Source organism: Microtus oregoni, unplaced genomic scaffold, assembly GCF_018167655.1.
Source record: "Microtus oregoni isolate MIOR12 unplaced genomic scaffold, Mior012 000010F_ref0000083, whole genome shotgun sequence".
Taxonomy (NCBI): Eukaryota; Metazoa; Chordata; class Mammalia; order Rodentia; family Cricetidae; genus Microtus; species Microtus oregoni.
The window spans coordinates 38,227,884-38,246,653 of NW_024543069.1; the positions used below are offsets into that span (position 1 = coordinate 38,227,884).

The window sequence follows — 18,770 nt, forward strand, 5'->3', positions numbered from 1 at the left end:
TCTCTTTCATTTACAGCAAGCTTTATGATTGCAAAAACCTGCAGGTCTTTAAGTTGTATTTGAGCTAGATCTATAAATCACTCTGGATCATACTTTCCAATAGCTGTGATATGTGTTTCCATATCCTTAGCTTCTTGTGCTTTTTAACTGAGAGGCATTATACATCTTGTATCTAAGTTATTTTATTTGTGTGTGTGCACTCATGCACAGGTCTGTGTTGGGGGTGTGAAGTGAATGTGTACATACATGCGGACATGTGGATGCTGGTCAACATCTGCATTGTTTTTTGAGATGTGATCTCTCACTGAATGTGGAGCTTGCAGATGTAGTTAGTCAAGTGGCCAGCAAGACCCAGGAATACTTTTATAGCTGCCTCTGTAGTGTTAGTGTTATAAGCATGCTTACTGGCTATAGCTAGTTTTTGACGAGAATTGAGGATCTGAACTCAGGAACTTATGCTCGCATGGCCAGTCCTTTACTGATGGAGTCAGTTTTCCCTAATTGATTGTGAGTAGTGTCTTTACAGCTTCATTTTCTTTAGTTTCTGATATCTTTTCTATGAACAGAAAGGATGTCCTATGACCTTGCTAACGTTATATATCAAGTTTACTAAGTTATGGAACCTCTTAAATTTCTTAGAGATTAAGAAGAACAGTGGCAGTTTTATACCTCTTTCTCCAATCAGCCTTCTTTGTGATTTACTGGCCTGAAGGGACCTCCAGGACACTCTGTTAAGGTGGAAAGTAGAACAACCTTTGTCCTGTGCTCCCCTCCTCAAGGGAAGGTCCTGTCATTTTATCAGAGAGATTAGTGTTTGCTCTATGTATGCCTATAGATTAGTTTTAAAAGTCACATTAGCCTACCTCCAACAACTTTTAAAAAAATTCATCCTAAATTTTGTGAAGTTCATCCATAAATATCAGTTTAAGTTCTATTCTTGGATTTCAAAATGAGTATATGTGTTTAAAAATGTATGGTGTTATTATAATGAATATTGGACGCTATCATGTTTTATGCATCTATTAATATAATCATATAATTTGTCCAAATTATGTAGTAATATGGTATATTATATTGACTGTAAAATCTCATTTAAATTCCTATTATAAACCCTCTTATGGAAGGCCTGTTATCTTCTGTATACATTGTTAGATAGCTCATAAATTTAAATGTGAAATATGAATTCATGAAACTTCTAGAAAGACAATGCAATGAAAGGTTCTTAACAGAGAATAAAAACTCTAAATATGTAAAAACTGATACATTAGACCATATTATAAGTACAAACCTCTGTTTGTCAAATGATACTATCAACCAAGGGGAAAGTGTGACATGGTGGCATTGGAGCTCTCCGTAACATGCACATCCTGCAGAGGACCATGGCTGGAACATGGGAAGAACAGCTAGAGACCAACCCCAAATGTCACATGCCTCCCTTAAAAATTAGTGCAATGCAATAGCAGTTAAAGAAAGACAATCTAAACAAGGTAAAGTAAATACTATTATGAACCTGAGAAGGTGTTCTTCTGGACACTTAGTTTGTATCAACTTAACACATGCTAATGTCGTTTGAGAAAAGGAAACCTCAGTTGGGAAAATGTCCTAATAGATCAATCTTCGAAGCACGTGTTTAGTTAATCATTGACCTAGGAGGACTCAATTCACTGTGGGCCATGGCCACTCCGAGGCAGGTAGTCCACGCTGAGCAGGTAGTCATGGGAAGCAATCCAGAAGCCAGAACTACTCCATGGTTCCCTGTTTCAACTTCTTGCCTTGAAATCCTGTCCTGACTTCTCTTAGTCATGGACTGTGGTCAGGAATTGAAAACTGACGGAAATACTTTCTTCTCTAGCTCATTTTTGGTCATGGCATTTGACCACAGCAATAGAAACCTAACTAAAGACAAGGAATACTGAAAATAACAATGAGATATGTTTGCAAACATTCACATTCCCTGGCTGATTGACATGAAAATTACTTAATATCAAGGGTAGGACCAAGGAAGTCTTGATAACGAGAGTGTACATTTCTGAAGTTCTATGGAAAGCCTTTTCTTGGCATCTTCATAGCTGTAAATGTCTTTAAGGCACATGAGGCAGGGATTTTACAATTAGGCATGCGCTTTACAGACATGTACAGCTCATTTATGAAATGTATATAAATGAACACTGCAAGCGGTGCTATTTATATCAGTCGCAAGCTGAAAATACTCCACGAGGGGCTGCAATAGCTAGCTGCTGAATTAGGAGTGGTGCTAGGCAGAGGTTGCAGTGTGAACTGAGGCGTCCTACTCAAAGCTACAGGAGTAAGGCATCATGCATCCAGCCAAGGCTTCAAAGACCTGGCCTGATAGGCATCTTCAACAGATTTCCAAGAGAGAGTGCAGCGTATTGTGATAAGTAAGTTGAGTTTGATAGGGAGGAACTGTGCCGTGTGTTTGTCCGTGATTCATGGAACATAGTAAACTATGGTTTCATGATGCATTAAAAGGACAACTTCATATATGTATTGCAGAGGTATAACCCTCTGCTCAGAGAGTGACTCAATAACACCGACAAAGAGCTACTCACAAGCACTCCTAAAAGAATGTCACTGACGCTGCTCAATCCTACTGCAAGTACTGGCTTTGTGGGAGCCTAGGCAGTTTGGATGCTCAACTTACTAGACCTGGATGGAGGTGGGGGGTTCCTTGGACTTCCCACAGGACAGGGAACCCTGATTGCTTTTCGGGCTGAGGGGGGGGGGACTTAATTAAGGGAGGGGGAGGGAAATGGGAGGCGGTGGCTGGGAAGAGACAGAAATCTTTAATAAATAAATAAATTAAAAAAAATAAAATAAAAAATAAAAAAAACACAGAAATAAAGCTACACATACCCCAGGCAAGCCTTGATAAGTACTTTTGTTCCCCAATTCGAAATAGAGACCAAAATGTAATGACAACCTTTTTCTTAACTTCACTCAGGATGGGGATAAGCAACAAGGAAAGCTTGATCACAAACATTTGTATGCTAAAGTCCTTGGAAAATGAAATGATATGAGGTACAAAGTCTTACACTTTGCCAATTCTGTAAGGAGGTTTTAGGTCTGTGTACAATGTGCACCTGTTGGGTATGTGGTGAGCATCCCCTGAGTCTATATCATGAAACTGCAACCTAAGTCGTTTCCTTGGAATCCTCAAGCAACAATAAACATGCCTGACAAAGAAAGAGACAACGGATTTTGGCAAGATTGCATTGGTTCTTTCTGTGTTACCATGTCACATTCTCTACTACACTTTCCCTGTCTTCCTTGGCTGTGAGCTGACTGTCCCAAAATGTGGGATTCTGGTTTAAAGGACAGGAAGAGCAGCAACTTCCTCAATGACCTGTTTAAATGCAAACATACACACAACAAATAAAGTTGATAAAAAGGAGTCCTGAAGACATAAGTTAGACAGGCAAAATTATTTATAAACTGTGCTTTCCCCCTGAAACTACCTAAGAGGCATCAGCATGCCTTTACAGGCCCTTCATGATCTCTGATATAAATACTGTTGAAAATAACACACAGCAGTAATAAACCATGGGTAACTAGAGAAACAGGCATGCCATTGACTTTACCAAACAGGGTTTATTTTTCTCTCTCTTGTCTCTTCTTTAGGTCTTCAAGACCCAAAGTGAATTCTGTGTCTAGTTGTATGAGTAAGATTGGGCAGGTCCCAGCTCTTCATAAACACCAGCATCTCTGCAATCATGCAACAGCTTGCTGGGCAGAGGATGTGATATGTCTGTGTTCTGCACATTAGTAAGGCTTGCTGCTGTTCATTAAAGTCTTAATGGAAATGACAGCTCTGCAGCTGATGGAGAATTATCAACTCAGTCACTCCAGGTGCTAAATTATGGGCCACATTTTGTGACCCCCCCTGTTGCTGAGCCCGTGGATTTTCGATTAGAACGATCACATGGAAGGAGGCATAAACGCGTTTCTTAACATTCCCCCCTAGATTTCTCCTGTATTGAATAGGCGGTTAGTCCCAGGGAGAAAGGCACCATCTCCTCCTCTGAGCAGTCATTTATAGAGTAAACAGCAGCAACAACAAAAAGGGAATGGAGAAAAAACATGTTCAGGACATACTACTTTAAAAATCCATTAAACAAGGTAACCAAATCTTTATTGATCTAAATATAGAAATGTCATAACTAGCAAACAACAACAATCTAAAGTTGTGTAGTTAGATCACAGAGAGGCAGCATTGAAAGTATTACATATCATTTTGCCCTAAGAAATTTACCATAGAGAGTTGGCATCACCTAGCATATGGGGGTAGAGTGTGGAGGGACCCATAATGATCTAGGATGGCAACAGGGGTAGACTGGTTCCAAAGCTGGCCCAGATCCTCTACCTGGCTCGTATCTCTAGCTTCTGCAGAGCACAGTTTAGCTTCTTTCGGAAGCATTGCAGCCTATTTCCCTCTTAGTGGGATCTGGATGTGCTGTCAGCTTGTGTTTGTCGGTAGACAGCAGCAGAAGTGGGGATCTGCCAATTCTGACCTTAAGTTTCTGGAGACCACCTTGGACTTGCCAGCTCCAGATGACCTGCCAGGTGATGCAGACATATGAACGAACCCAACTATCTAAGCCCAGATCCACACAACTGCCTGATATATCTATGGCCTCTTGAGAAATAACACAGTCATTGCTTCATGAATTACATTTGGGGTCTATGTATGACACACCAGTAGCTACACAGTCTTGTTTAACATTAGGTCAGAGAAGTTACCTATGAAAGGCTATTATTTATATTCCTTTTTTTTGGATCCTAGATTACAGTTACTACCACCTTTTGCTATCTCATATCAGATACAGGTCTTTGTACTCTCTGCAACTTTGATAAAGAATGGCCTTAGAATGTAGAATGCGAACATGTATTCCAGCACTTTAACTAAATGGGAGGGAGGTCGGTTTCTAGTTATGGAGATAATCGTTTCCTACCATTGACCCTCAATATTGGAAAAAGGAGTTCAAGAAGGAGCAGCCCAAAGCAGTGAGAAGGTTAACAGAGATGTGGGTGTGGGCTCCAGATGAAAAGCGGGTTTCATGAATAGGCGAACCCCACCAAGCTTTTCATCCTCAGTGGGTACTTGGAAGAGAGATCAACCTCAAAATCTCAAAATAAAATGCGTTCAGACAAGTGGCAAAGTTCTTGGAATCATCCAGACAGGTACCAACTGTGAGCCTGGATCCCATGATAGAAGAGAACGGTGACAAACATTTAATATTCCTTCTTCTCAAATCCTGATCTTAATTTCCGAGCAGACCTTCCACCAACAAAGGAATCTGAAAATATCCTGGCATCCAGTTTCTCATATTTGAATTTAAATGATAAAAGAAACCACATAATGTGAACCATGGACTCTCTAGACACACACACACACACACACACACACACACACACACACTCACAGCATATTGGAAAATCTACAAATTGGAAGATGGTAAAATACCATAAAGACATCAAAATGAATGTTTCCTTTTCTCCTATAGATTGGTTGCTTTGGTCAAGGCCACTTCCCCCTGAGCCCCTCTCAGAATTGTCAGCGAGGTGGAAAGGGTTCCCACAGGTTGGGACTCTTCACCTCTGCCCCACACCTCTCCATAGCCCAGGCCCTAAACACTGGCTTCCCTACTTGCACAGAAACATGAATGTAAATGAGGGTGGTTTTCACACTTGAGGCAGCAAGCAGCTTTGCATTTGGAACTGACATTCAGAGCTGTGTAAAAACACTACTTTGCATGCAGATTGTAGGATGCTTTCCTTGGAAACCAGTTCCTGTGCTGCTGGTGCTCCAGGACCAAGGGAAGCAGGCAACACTGACTTGCAGACTCTTAACTCAACTTCTAGAATTCCCAGGAGTTAGAATTTTTCCCAAAGCAACTTTTTTTTTCACTATGAAGAAAGGAAACCAATAAATCTTTGGGGGTTGATTTACAGGTATCTACAAAAAGGAAAAAAAAATCCCATTGAAAGACAAGGAAACTGTAATTTCTCCTAACATGGGAATGAAAATAAAACTATAGGGATTTCCATTATCATGCTAAGTAATGTGGCATCATTTGCTGGACTATCCTTTTCTTAAGACTCAAAGATCTTGAAATTTTTAATATCCCCATATTCCCCCTTATGCCCACATGTGTATATTTGCCCATAAAGGCCAAAGGTGGACTGGGTATTTTGTCAGTTGCCTGAAACAGGGTCTCTCAATGAACTTGAACAGGTTGAGTAGGTGAGGCTGACACCTGGCAAAGCGCCAGTACTGGAGTTCCAGACCCACAGTGTTATGCTTGCGTTTTCGATGAACGTTGGGGTTCAGACTCAGTCCTCATGGTTGCACAATACGCATTTTGCCAACTGTCATCTTTTCATCCCCCACTTAGTTATTTTTTTATTCTATCCATCCCAGTCCCTCTGCTTATATTAATTTTAAGGTCAGACTCAATGAGAACAACAAGTAGGTTTATCCAGTGCAGGTTCATAGCAGACACCACCTCTGGTTGACCCTCGGCTATCAAGTTAAGCTGCATTGGTTAAGAAGTTAACCTGCCTTCCCACAGGACACACCACTGTATCACAGCTCCTTCTCTGCAAGCGCACTGCTAGGACCCTCGCATTTACTTATGAAAGACGATTGAGTTCATGTTTCTATGTTTGCGTTTCCAAAAACAGGGAGTTTGGATTAGCAGGGGAGGCAGAGAAACTTGTACTCTGGAGTCTTTTCAGAAGTGATACATCTTAACTCCAATGACTAAGATCACTCAGACTCCTTGACCTCAAAGCTGACATGCAATTAACCATTAATGACTTATTAATATTCTTTGCAAAGTTTTAAAGGCTGTGCCAGGGACTAATAAATTTGTTAAAATTTGAAAAATTATCCCTGAGCACATAAGTGGGATATTTTACTATCTTGTCAAGTAGATAAGGTCTTTGCATATTAAGTGTGTGGTACTTTTCCACTATACAGAGGGGGTGGATGGCACCCCTGAAATTATTCGGCATATAATGCACAACTTTCTGTGTTTTTAGAAAGATTTATCTTGCTTCTAGCTTCTAAATCTCCAGAACAGAAGAGAAAAAAATATATAAATTTCAAGATAGTGAAACGTAAAACTGTACAATAGTTACTAATTCAAATTTGATAAAAAAATAACAATAAAGATGACTATGTAGCTGGAATTCACTTCCTGTCTAAAAGTAAGTAATTTTATAAATTAATTAATACTCAAGCTGATCACAGTTTTCCTCCTCTCTCTCCTCTCCTTCCAGCCCCTCCCCCAACCTCCCCCTTCTCCCAGTCCACTCCTTCTCCTTTCTCTTCAGAAAATGACAGGCCTCCCATGTGTATCAGTCAGCCATGGCATATCAAGGTGCAGATAGACTAGGCTTTCCTCTCCTCTTATGGCTGCATGAGGCAACCTGGTAGGAGGAGAGATTCCCAAAAAGCTGGTAATGGAGTCAGAGACAGCCCCTGCTCCCTCTGTTAGGAGTCCCACAGGGAGGCCAAGCTACACAACCGTGACGTAAGTGCAGATGGCCTACGTCAGTCATATGCAGAAGAACTCACTTCTTTACTGTTCACTCAGACTGTAACATTGAGGTGAATTCTTTCCTTAGAAAAACTTTCAAATTTAAACAAGATACTAAATATGGCAATATTTAGTAATGAACAAAGTGCTAATTTTTATCCTAATGTCTTTATAGATATATAAATTAGACTGTTTTCTCTAATGTTTCATGATTGTCTACATTACAGACATTCTTTGTAAAATACAAATGTCCATGTATTTTGTATGTGAACATGCTGATATGCTAATAGTACCACTTATGCTCTCTTAAAGGTAAGTTAAAACAGAAATAAAAAGTTAATTCATCTGACAAAATACACTTTAATTTAGTCACTAGCAAACGTTATCCTTGAGGAAATGCATAAGCAGTTTCAAGGCTTTCATGGAGTCATTGCTTTAGCATGGAAAAGTTTCAAGGGAGTCTTCCAGAACATGATTCTGGAAGCCTGGGCTCTTTGTTGCTATGCAGGGGTGAAGCACACTGAATGACCTGAAAGCCTCCTTCCTTTTTTGAAAGCCTGGGGTCCTTGCTGCTGTGCAGGGGTGAGGCACACTGACTGGCCTGAAAGCCTCCTTCCTTTTTTGAAAGCCTGGGGTCCTTGCTGCTGTGCAGGGGTGAGGCACACTGACTGGCCTGAAAGCCTCCTTCCTTTTTTGAAAGCCTGGGGTCCTTGCTGCTGTGCAGGGGTGAGGCACACTGACTGGCCTGCAGCTTCCTTGCTTTTCTTTTCGCTATTCAGACAGTTGATTAATGATGGCACAGAAACACAGTTAGTTAGATCCACAGCATCTTAAAATAGCAGAAGGGATTTTTCCAGCTTTGTGGGCCTGTCATTTTTATTGCAAAAGAAAGAAGCAAATACAGATATTTCAGGCCGAGTTTCACTATTATCTCCAAAGCCAAGAGGCAGTTATTTATTCCTACTTGGAAATAACAATGCTGATCAATCAGGCATTTAAAATGGGGCCACTTCAAACTGTTTGAAATTGATTAAATACATATATTTATTCTGATTTTCCTTTCACATTCTAGCTCCCTCTGTGCCTAAGAGACAGAAATTATTTGTAATACAGTCCCAGACACTTTTCCTTAATGCATTCCTAGACAATAGACTATGTTAGAAAATCACAAGCACACACAATTATATGTTGTTATGTTACCAGGTTTAAGACACTCCTACATTTTTAAAAGATTTATTTTTATTTTTAATCTTGTGCATATGTGTGTGGCTATGTATGCATGCACATGCCTACAGAGGTTAGAAGAGAGCATCAGATCCCCTGGAGCTGAGCACATGGGTGATTGGAGCTGCCAGATGTGGGTGGATGGACTGAACTCAGGTCTTCTACAAGATCAGCAAGTGCTCTTAACTGTTGAGCAATATCTCCTGGCATCAAATGTTTGAAGAGTCATTATAATGGAAAAAAGTATGACTTAGAAAATATAATGAAATGTGGTATGTATTGGTATAGACAAACTAAACTTCATAATAAGAAAACCATTCAGTTTAAAGAGTTACTTCTAGAACTCTCTATCAACACATTTCAACGTATTTTTTTCAAATTTTATGTCAAAGCAAAATATATGAATTTTTGCTTGATTTTATCCAGTAACTTCTATGGTTTCTGAGTCTCCCTTGCTGACTGGACCTCAGCTTCTGGAGCAGGAGGGGAGGAGACTTAGCAACTAGTCAACAGAGAAATGGCCCTGGCAGATGTCAGGGAGGGATAATGCATCTCGCACATGCAAAGGAGATTTTAACCCTTCTGCTGTCAGAGGAAAAGGGTGTTTCAGTCATTCTTCACACACATATTTTCTGAAAGGCTAGTCTAATGCTATATGATTTGTGTTTCAATAAATAAAGCTTGCCTGAAGATCAGAGTGCAAAACTAGCCACACTAGTCAGCCACACAGGCCAGGCAGTGGTGGCACACACCTTTAATCTCAGCAGCCACACTAGCTAGCCTTAGAGGTCATGTGTTGTGGTGCACGCCATTAATTCCAGCACTAGAGAGAAATAGAAGGCAAGATGAGACAGAAACTCACTCTTTTTTTTTTTTCAGTCTGAAGATTCTGCAGAGGTAAAAACTCTCTAGTGTTTGGCTGCTTTGCTTCTCTAATCTTTCAGGTTGAACCACAATATCTGTCTTTTGGTTTTTATTAGTCATGCTACAGGCTGGTCTACAGATGCTGTTTTTAACTTATTAATTCCTTACTTGTTTTTTCATCCCAACCTGAATTCCATAATCATCAACATTACCACATTTCAAATCCTCCATGTCTCCTTTTCTTTTTGTAAGTAGTATATGAGATCACAATTGTCCTTTTTTCCATTTTTTTGTTTTTTTGGATTTTTTTAATTTATTTATTTATTAAAGATTTCTGTCTCTTCCCTGCTGCCGCCTCCCATTTCCCTCCCCCTTCCCCAGTCAAGTCCCCCTCCCTCATCAGCCCAAAGAGCGATCAGGGTTCCCTGCCCTGTGGGAAGTCCAAGGACCACCCACCTCCATCCAGGTCTAGTAAGGTGAGCATCCAAACTGCCTAGGCTCTTTTTTTCCCTCTTGAAAGATATTATTTTCTGAATCATTTCTCTGAACATTCGTATTTCTTTTTCACATGCTCTAAACCAAGTGCCACAAACAGAGGTTCCCGAGACCATGCAGCTGATGCAAGAGAGGAGAAGGTAAGGACAGGCCAGATGAATCCTCAGAGAACAGCATGGTATAAACCAGCTGCGTAGTGCCTGCCTCACCTGAGAAATTAGGAACTCATAAAATAGTGATGCATCCCCACATGGGAACTGGAATCATACTCACTTGTATTCTGACCTTTAAAGTGTGGAATTGTGCAGGCTTTAAAACACTTGTCAATCATTCACAACACATCTGCAGGCCACATTTAGCTCCAAATTCATCAGACTTTCCCCTCTGCTAAGTCTTGCTTACTGGGTTCTGTTTCTGTATGCCCTGGACAATAGCTGGCCCTCATTGGATTCTGTTAAGTCTTTATAGTTTCCCCAGTAGAGTCTCAGATCGGTCATCTTGCCAAGCCCATTTCCATGTTAGTGGTTACTCTATTCAAACTTCTTTTTGTAAAATTTTATCTAAAATTTTTGTTTCAGGCAATGTATTATGATCATATTCTTCCCTTTTCCCAACTCCTTCTGGATCCTTTAAACCTCCCCTCTCACATAAATACACATTCCCTATCTCTCTAAAATAAAAAAAAAACAAATAAAAAACAACAGCAAGAAACAAGATTGCCCAAAATTGTAAATCAAAGAGATAAGAAAGAAAGAAGGAAAGAAAGAGAAAAAAGAAAGGGAGGAAGGAATGAAGAGAGAGAGAGAGAGAGAGAGAGAGAGAGAAGAAAAGGAAAGGAAAAATAAGAAAAAAAAAGAGCACACATAAAACAAACAAACAAACAAAAAAACCCAGCATGGGCTCCACTTCACACTGGCCAGCTACTACTGGATATGAGTCCTTCCCTGGAATGTGTCTAACACACCCAATGACACTGATACTCCATTGGAGAAAATGATCACCCCCTTCATGGCAGGCAGCAACTGTAAACATCTCTTAGTTAAGGGTGGAACTTCGTGTCCACTTCCTCTTCTTGGTGCTAGGATTTTGTTCAGGTTTGAACTGTACAGGTTTTATGTGTGCTCTCGCACTCTGTAAGTTCGTATGTGTACCAGTTCTGTTTTGTCTAGAAGATGCTATATCACTGGAGTCAAACACCATCCCTGGCATTTCAAGTCTTTCTGCCTCCTCTTCCACATAGATCATAGCCTTGAGGGAGGTGTTTAACGAAGACATCCCATCTAGGGCTGAGTGCTCCAAAGTCTCTCACTCTTTACACATTGTCCAGCCTTGGGTCTCTGTGTTAATTACTGCCTATCGCAAGAGGCTTATCTCAAACGGTTGAGTGATACTCTAACTCTGTGAGTACAGCAATATGCCATCAGGAGTAATTTTATTGCTATTTTTGTTGCAATGTTCCTTAAGCAGAATCATAGTACTAAGTCTCCTGTAGGACAATGACCAACCCAGTCTCAGATTCTTGGCCACTTAGCACAGTTAGGTATAGGCTTCAACTCAAGAAGTGGAACTTAAATCAAAAAAACAGTAGCTGGTTACTCCCATAACACTGTGCCACTATTTACCAGTATATCTTGCCAGCTGGTCTCTTTTGCAGCTTTTAGAGTTTGTAGATGGATGAAACTGGTGATAGTTTTTCTTTTCTGGTAGTATGCAAAGAATCTTCCAGGGGTGAAGCTTCTAGTTGAACACCATCTCAATTACACCATGTTTGATGATGTAAGTCAATGCTGTCTACATCAACAGGGCCTTACCCTCAGGTTTTGGACAGTTATCCATAGCCTTTGCAATAGTCTGTGAGATATGGGGGTGGAGGCTTGTAGAATCCCTTTGGTCAAGGACTCACCAACCTATAACCCATTCCTGGCACTTGAGGTTTTACTTGGTGGCATAAGATGTCTAGTTGAAACACTGTCCATGCCACTATATGGTGACTTCATTTAAATTATTTTTATGTATATATTTTATAAAGCTTCTATAGCAGTAGGTTTCCATATGGCTTTTCGAAAGACTTTCTGTCTCGGGTATCCTTTCCAATATTCCCTGTTATACCTTGTCCTCTTGTGCCCCTCCTCATTTAATCCTCCTGTTCTAGTTTCTGCATTGTCTCTGTGTAATACTCTATTCTAGTTCTTTTTCCTTGCACCATCTCCTCCTCCCTCCTGGCCCCTTGATAGCTACCTAGCCTCTGTGGTCATTGGAATTGAAACACACTTATCGAAATTTTAATAGCTAACATCCACATATAAGAGAAATCATGTAAAATTTGTCTTTTGGGGTCAGGGTTTACCTCACTCAGGATGACTGTTTATAGCTTCCTCTATTTGCCAGAAAATTTTATTTTCTTTTAGGTGATGAATACAATTCTATTGTGTAAATTTATCCCATCAAAATTCTAACACTTTTTTTTTCAGAATTTGACTAAACAGTTTTCGACTTCATATGGAAACACACACATACATACACATGCATACACACACTCAAATGGATGAATACAAATCATAGTAGCTAAGAAAATCCCGAATAATAGCATAACTGCTGGAGGTACCACCATACCAGATTTCAAGTTATATTACAGAGCTATAGTAACTAAAACATCAAGGTATTGTCATAAAAAAATCAGACACATTGTTCAATGGAACAAATTGAAGATCAAGACATAGTTATATACATCTTCAGACAGCTAACTTTTGATACAGAAGTCAAAAATACACACTGAAGAAAAGATAGCATCTTTAATAAAAAGTACTGTTTTAACTCAATAGCTGCATGTAAAAGGAAAACATATCTATGTCTATCACTTCTATCACACTCCACAAAAATCAACTCAATATGAATCAAGGATGTTGGCATTCATGTAGATGCCATGAACGTGATATAAAAAAGTAAGGAACAGCCCTGAACTAACTGGACAGAAAAGAATGTCCTGAAAAAGACACCAATAACACAGATATTAAAGACCAATAACTAATAAATGGGACCAAATTAATCCCAAAGTTCTGAACAGAGAAAAACACCATTCAAAGAAAGTGGAAGCCTACAAAAATGGGAAAAAATTTTACCAATTATACATCTAATAGAGGATTCATATCTAGAATATATATTTAAAAATTGAACATCAAGAAAACAAATAACCTAATTAAAATAGTGTATAAAATTAAACAGAGTTCACAAAAATAAGCACAAATGGCTGAAAACACTTAATATATGGGAACCATCTTTAGCTACCAAGGAAACACAAACTAAAATTACTTTGAGATTCCTTCTTACCCCAGTCAGAATGGCCAAGATTAACAAGGGAAATGACAATACATGCTGGTGGGCATACGAGGAAGGAGATCCTTTATTAATTGATAATCGGAGTGCAAACTGGTACAGCCCCTGTGGAAGTCAGTGTGGAGGTTCCCCAGAAAGCTGAAAACTCCCACAAGATCCAGCTATAGCACTCTTAGGAATAGACCCAAAGAACTCTTTATCTTACTACAGGGATACTCGCTCATCCATGTTCATTGCTGTCCTACTTATAATAGTCAGGAATTGGAAACAGCCATATCTAAACTTAAATTATTAATTTTCTTTTGAATTCTACAGATAGATTTTTTCCCAAGAAGTTATTGTTCATGCATGTCCTGCTCATCATAACTCAAACTATACACACTGAGGGCGTAAGTATAAAGCATTGGTCCACAGGGTCAGCATCTCAGTTTCCTGTGCTGCTTAAATCCTTCATCAACGTTCGTCTCCACGTCTATTCAGGAAAACCTCATCTCTCAGACAGCACTTCACAGTGGTCAAAGTCAGTCATTGATATTACACTACCCACAGCTCAGCTTTAACTTTTTCACTTGCATCCTGGTCAAGAGCATGTTGCTTTACTCTTCTCTACCTCAGTTTCCCTGCCTGAAAGTTAATAGTCACGGTTCCCTCTTCACATGACTACTGCAAGGATTTAAAAGGTTTTGTTAGGTAATAAGACACAAAATAAAATCTCTCATGGGTCCATAATTACACAATAGACCTTAATTCAATTTCTCAACCTCATTTTGTTAGCTTTTGGGGTATTTGTTTTAGGATTTATAACTATTTTTTATATACCATGTATTTCCAAGGGTATAAAACATATTTTAACACAGTATTCATAAGACTGATTATATGATATGGGGGTTCTTTATTGGTTCGATTTTATACGTAAGAGGAATAGGTCAAACTAAGCACTAACCCAATGAACCAGAAAGCCCCAGTGTAATAGCCTGGATAAGGAGCTTACAGTCTGGATTGGAGCTACAGGTGCTCCAATAGGTGGTCCTATTGCAATTGAGGTGAGATTCCTCTCTCCTCCTCTGATATCCACGGAGTAGCTCGTCACACGTGAAACCAGCTAACCAGCTGTAGAAGCCTCAAGCAAACACCCTCAGAGCTCTGTGTGGGTCTTCAGAAACCTGGCTGATTTGCTAGCTAATATCTGTGCTTGAAGTACAGGATGACGTATCAACACCTGCGCAACAAAGGAGTCTGTTTCCTATTGATGGGTGCCCACCATGTCGTGGTTTTAAGGGTAGAAGGTAAAAGTAGGATGGACACACAGAGAGGAAGCACAGCATTGCTGTCTTCTCCACAGCTGAGCTTGAGATGGAACAGACGAGAGAATTAAACTTTAAATTAGTTTAAGAATTTAAGTTTGATAAGGCAGAGCTATTCTTTTAAGATAATGTTCAATAATTTATCATGGTAGTAGTACTGATTATATTCAATAAAAATTAATGATGACTATAAAAGCCTATCCATCTCTTTGGATCAATATTCAGAATTGCAGGGGAATAGGGGCTATGACAGAACATTTGTAAGATACTGTGCTACACAACAGCCAAACTCATATGTAAGCCATCCTCCAAACAGGTTCTCTGGGCTGGAGAGATAATGACTCAGCCACTTAAGTTCTCATGAGAATGAAGCTCTGAATTCAGATCTTCAGCATCCATTCCAAAAGTCAGACATGTTATAGCAAGAGTTTGGCACTTAAGCGACAGTGGCAAGCAGAGATAGGCGGGCTTCTGTAATTTATTGCCCAGAAAGTCTAGTCAATCATAGAGCTTTTGGTTCAAGGAGAAACCTTGTCTCAAAAAGTAAGATGGTAAGCAATGTGAGAGACACGTGTGAGTATGCATACTTGAAGGAATGTGTTCATCGTACATCCTGCCTGTGCCCTCGCCACACACACACAAGTAATACAAATTCCTTCATTTTGCTTATTACTCCCTATAGGAAACCAAGGTCCAAACTGACTAATGCAGCATCTCGCCACTTTGCTAACTGATCCTTTTCCTTTCCTTTCCTCTCTCACCACACTCAGACCCAAATGCAGTTACTCTCTCCACATCCACATCATTTCCCTCCATTGGACTTTTGCTAATTAGGAGCCCTGACTAACATGCCAATTCTATATCCAACATTTATCCAGCTGATTTTTCCAGTTTAGACTGATAAATCTTCCTCATCAAGGAAGCCTTCAGGATGCTTCCCCTGATGGATAAAACACAGCAGCAATTGTGCATCCATTATATTTTGTTTTTTTTTACATATAATTGGTTTATACATCATTCTTACTCAATAAATTGTATATGAGCTTCTTGAGAGTAAGGTGGTGTCTTTCCTTGTTTATTACTCCAAACAGCGCTTAATAAGTGCAATGTAAAAGAAGTCTCATTGGAGGGTAAGAATAAGGCTTAATTGGCATTATGACCAGACCAGTCATTAACCTTCAGAGAATGGAACAAAATTCCTAGTATAATCTACAGTCCTAGGAAGTTTTGAATTGTTTTGTTTTTAAAAAATAAAATAAAATGAACAGTATTTAGATACAGTGGGATAAAAAATAAATAACAAGTTTTTCTAAAAAAATTTTATATGTCAAGCTGGTCCTTGTATTTTCATGGTGGGATATTATATTCCAAGAATAAATGTGTGCAAGGTAAGAGAAATACCCAGTCTCAAGTAAATAAAAATTGCAAGTTGGATAGTCCATGATCTCCATGGAAAATATAATCTCTGCGCCCAGATTTCTGAAAATGGTGTGTGTAATAGAGAGTAGAATTCTGGATGGCTCCCTTCGTGGGAAAAAGCGTTTGTTTTGTGCTCTGCCAGATACTCAATTCAGGAATAATCACGGATTAGTGGAGGCAGCCAGCCAGCTATACTTACCAACAGGCAGGGAATTTTAAACCCAGTTAGATTGGGAAGCCCTGTGCAAACAAAGAGACCTTGAACATCGAGCATCGGCAAAAGGTGGAGGAGGCAAGTCAGGTTATTTACAGTGGGCTGAGGAAGTAGAGGCTCTGGCAGGAGATTGTGTCCAGTCAGATGGGCTGACCTTGGCGTCCCACTGAGATCTGTCGTTGCTTTGTGTGGTAGTCAGCAGCTCAGGCCGTGTAACATGTTGCAGACAGACAAACAAAAAGCAGCATTCATCCATCACTGAGTGGAGCATGGGTTATTGTGATAGCCAACACCTCGGTGACACTCCCAGCTGTCAGTCAATCTCTTTGCAGTGTATAAGTGGGCTCCAAACAGAAAAATCTAACTTCTTTTATTTGTTGGTTATTCTATGGAATCCTCTCCATGGAACAAAATTTCTTTATTTTTTCTTGATTGTGAATATACGGCTACAATATGAAACATTATTTCATCGAATAAATCCACATTATTTTATTGAATAAATCTGTGGATTGCCATCTACTATGCTTATTACTTATTATCTGGAAGTGAATTATGAATTACTTAAGTTTAGATATGTTTCTTATCTCTTACTAGATTTGGTTTTCTTGTTCAGAAGACACGTGTTCTGGTTAGACTTTTTGTCTATCAGTTTTTTCCTTTTGCATCTTGATGACTCTCACAATTCAGTAGAGCTTATTCTGTCCAAGTCACTGGTTGCTTCTTAGTCCCATCAATTCTGTGTTTATCATGTCTCCTTTCACTCAATTGACTGTTTCTATGAAACTTTAATCCAGAACTTCTTTACGGAGTTGTCAAGGGTGTTGTATCACTGAAGCTAGAAAGCCTTTCTTGAGCACCCCGGGTGTGTCCAGAGCTGGGGGTGTGAGTGATAATGCTTCCCATTGACAAGCAGACAACTGATTAAAACACTGAGCCATAACATATGAAGAGAAAGAACCTCGTGGTTGATTTGTTTACCTATGGTGAAAGATGAAATCCTTGATTTCTAACTACATATACAGGGGGCCAGCAAGCAGGCTCCAAGGGTAAAGGCATTTCTTACAAGCCTAAGGGCATGAGTTGTATCACTGTATCCCATAAGATGGCAGAAGAGAACCAACTTCAAGAAGGTTGTGTGATATAAACCCTTGCATGTGTATACTCATACCACACACACACACACACACACACACACACACACACGAGGACATATTTATTGGAAATAAAAGCAATGAAGAATGACACCGTGTTTAGAGATTTGGGAGGAGGGATTGAATGACCGAAGCAAGTCAGTTACATGTGAAGCAAACATAGTAGGTCATAAGAGAGCAAAACATTAGAGAAGGAAAATGTGATGCTATGAGGGGGGAGACTAAGTTGCCATAGGAACCCCAGGATTCCCAGTGCTAGAAACACAGAGGAGAGCAGTTGTCCAAAAGAGAAACTGTGTGTGTTGTCAATGACAAGGAGCGTCTTGGGCCTGTTGGAACTCCCTTCGGGACGCCATGTACCCAAATCACCAAACGTGCAATTGCAGAATTTAATCTTTGCCCTCCGGGCTTTACGGGTTTATTTTGTTTAGACTTCTTTTGGTCCAACTTGCCACACCCCTATCGTTCTCTTTCTAAACAGGAACGTTACTCTGTGCTTCTTAAATAAGACACCGGGTGCTCACAGCTAAGTATGAGCTGGGTGTTTGAAGAGACTTGGAACTCTGGACTTTTAAACAAGAGCAGAACTGTGAAGAGGTTGGGGGACTCTCAAACTGAGAGCGAAACTAAAGTCTTCCTCCTTACAGTTGCAGTTTTTAAACACTCGGTCTCAGTGGTGGGGAAATTAATGAATACAATGGACTTTTAGTGCCGTAGCGTTTCGTCTTATACTGACGCTGTTATCAGTAGGACACTGAGGTTTAGAAAGTAATAAGAAGATTTATTTTTACTTTTAATCAATGCACAGACATTATAAAGGTGACTGTGTAGGGGAGTCACTAGGGCCCCATTCATAGGGAATATGTTTAAAAACATGAAAGCTAATGTCAGTTCTAGCTTGTTCAGACTGCGGGTGCGAGATCCAGTTCACGGAAGTCCAGCCTCGCCACCGCAGAGCTTCACGACTGAACATCGGGTGCACTGCATCCCTTTGTTCCTTCTGACTGTGGGGAGATGAACGCGAGGGAATGGCATAGCCGTCCATCGTCCACCCCGTCCCTAGTTTAATGCTGAATTTGCACAATAGCTTTGGAAAGGCCTGTCACTGCGTCTGTGTTGCCTCTGTCACACTTCGCTGTGGGAGCTGACATTTTGCTGATACTTCATCAGGCTGGACCACCTGCTGAGGACCAGATTGGTAAGG

The 18,770-nt window shown here is 40.0% G+C and overlaps 1 protein-coding gene across 11 annotated transcripts in view; it reads right to left on the bottom strand.

The window, feature by feature from the left end:
* Nucleotides 1-18,770, bottom strand: part of LOC121452851 (EGF-like and EMI domain-containing protein 1) — a 687,333-nt gene that overhangs the window by 76,040 nt on the left and 592,523 nt on the right. The gene's annotated exons all lie outside the window — the stretch shown is intronic.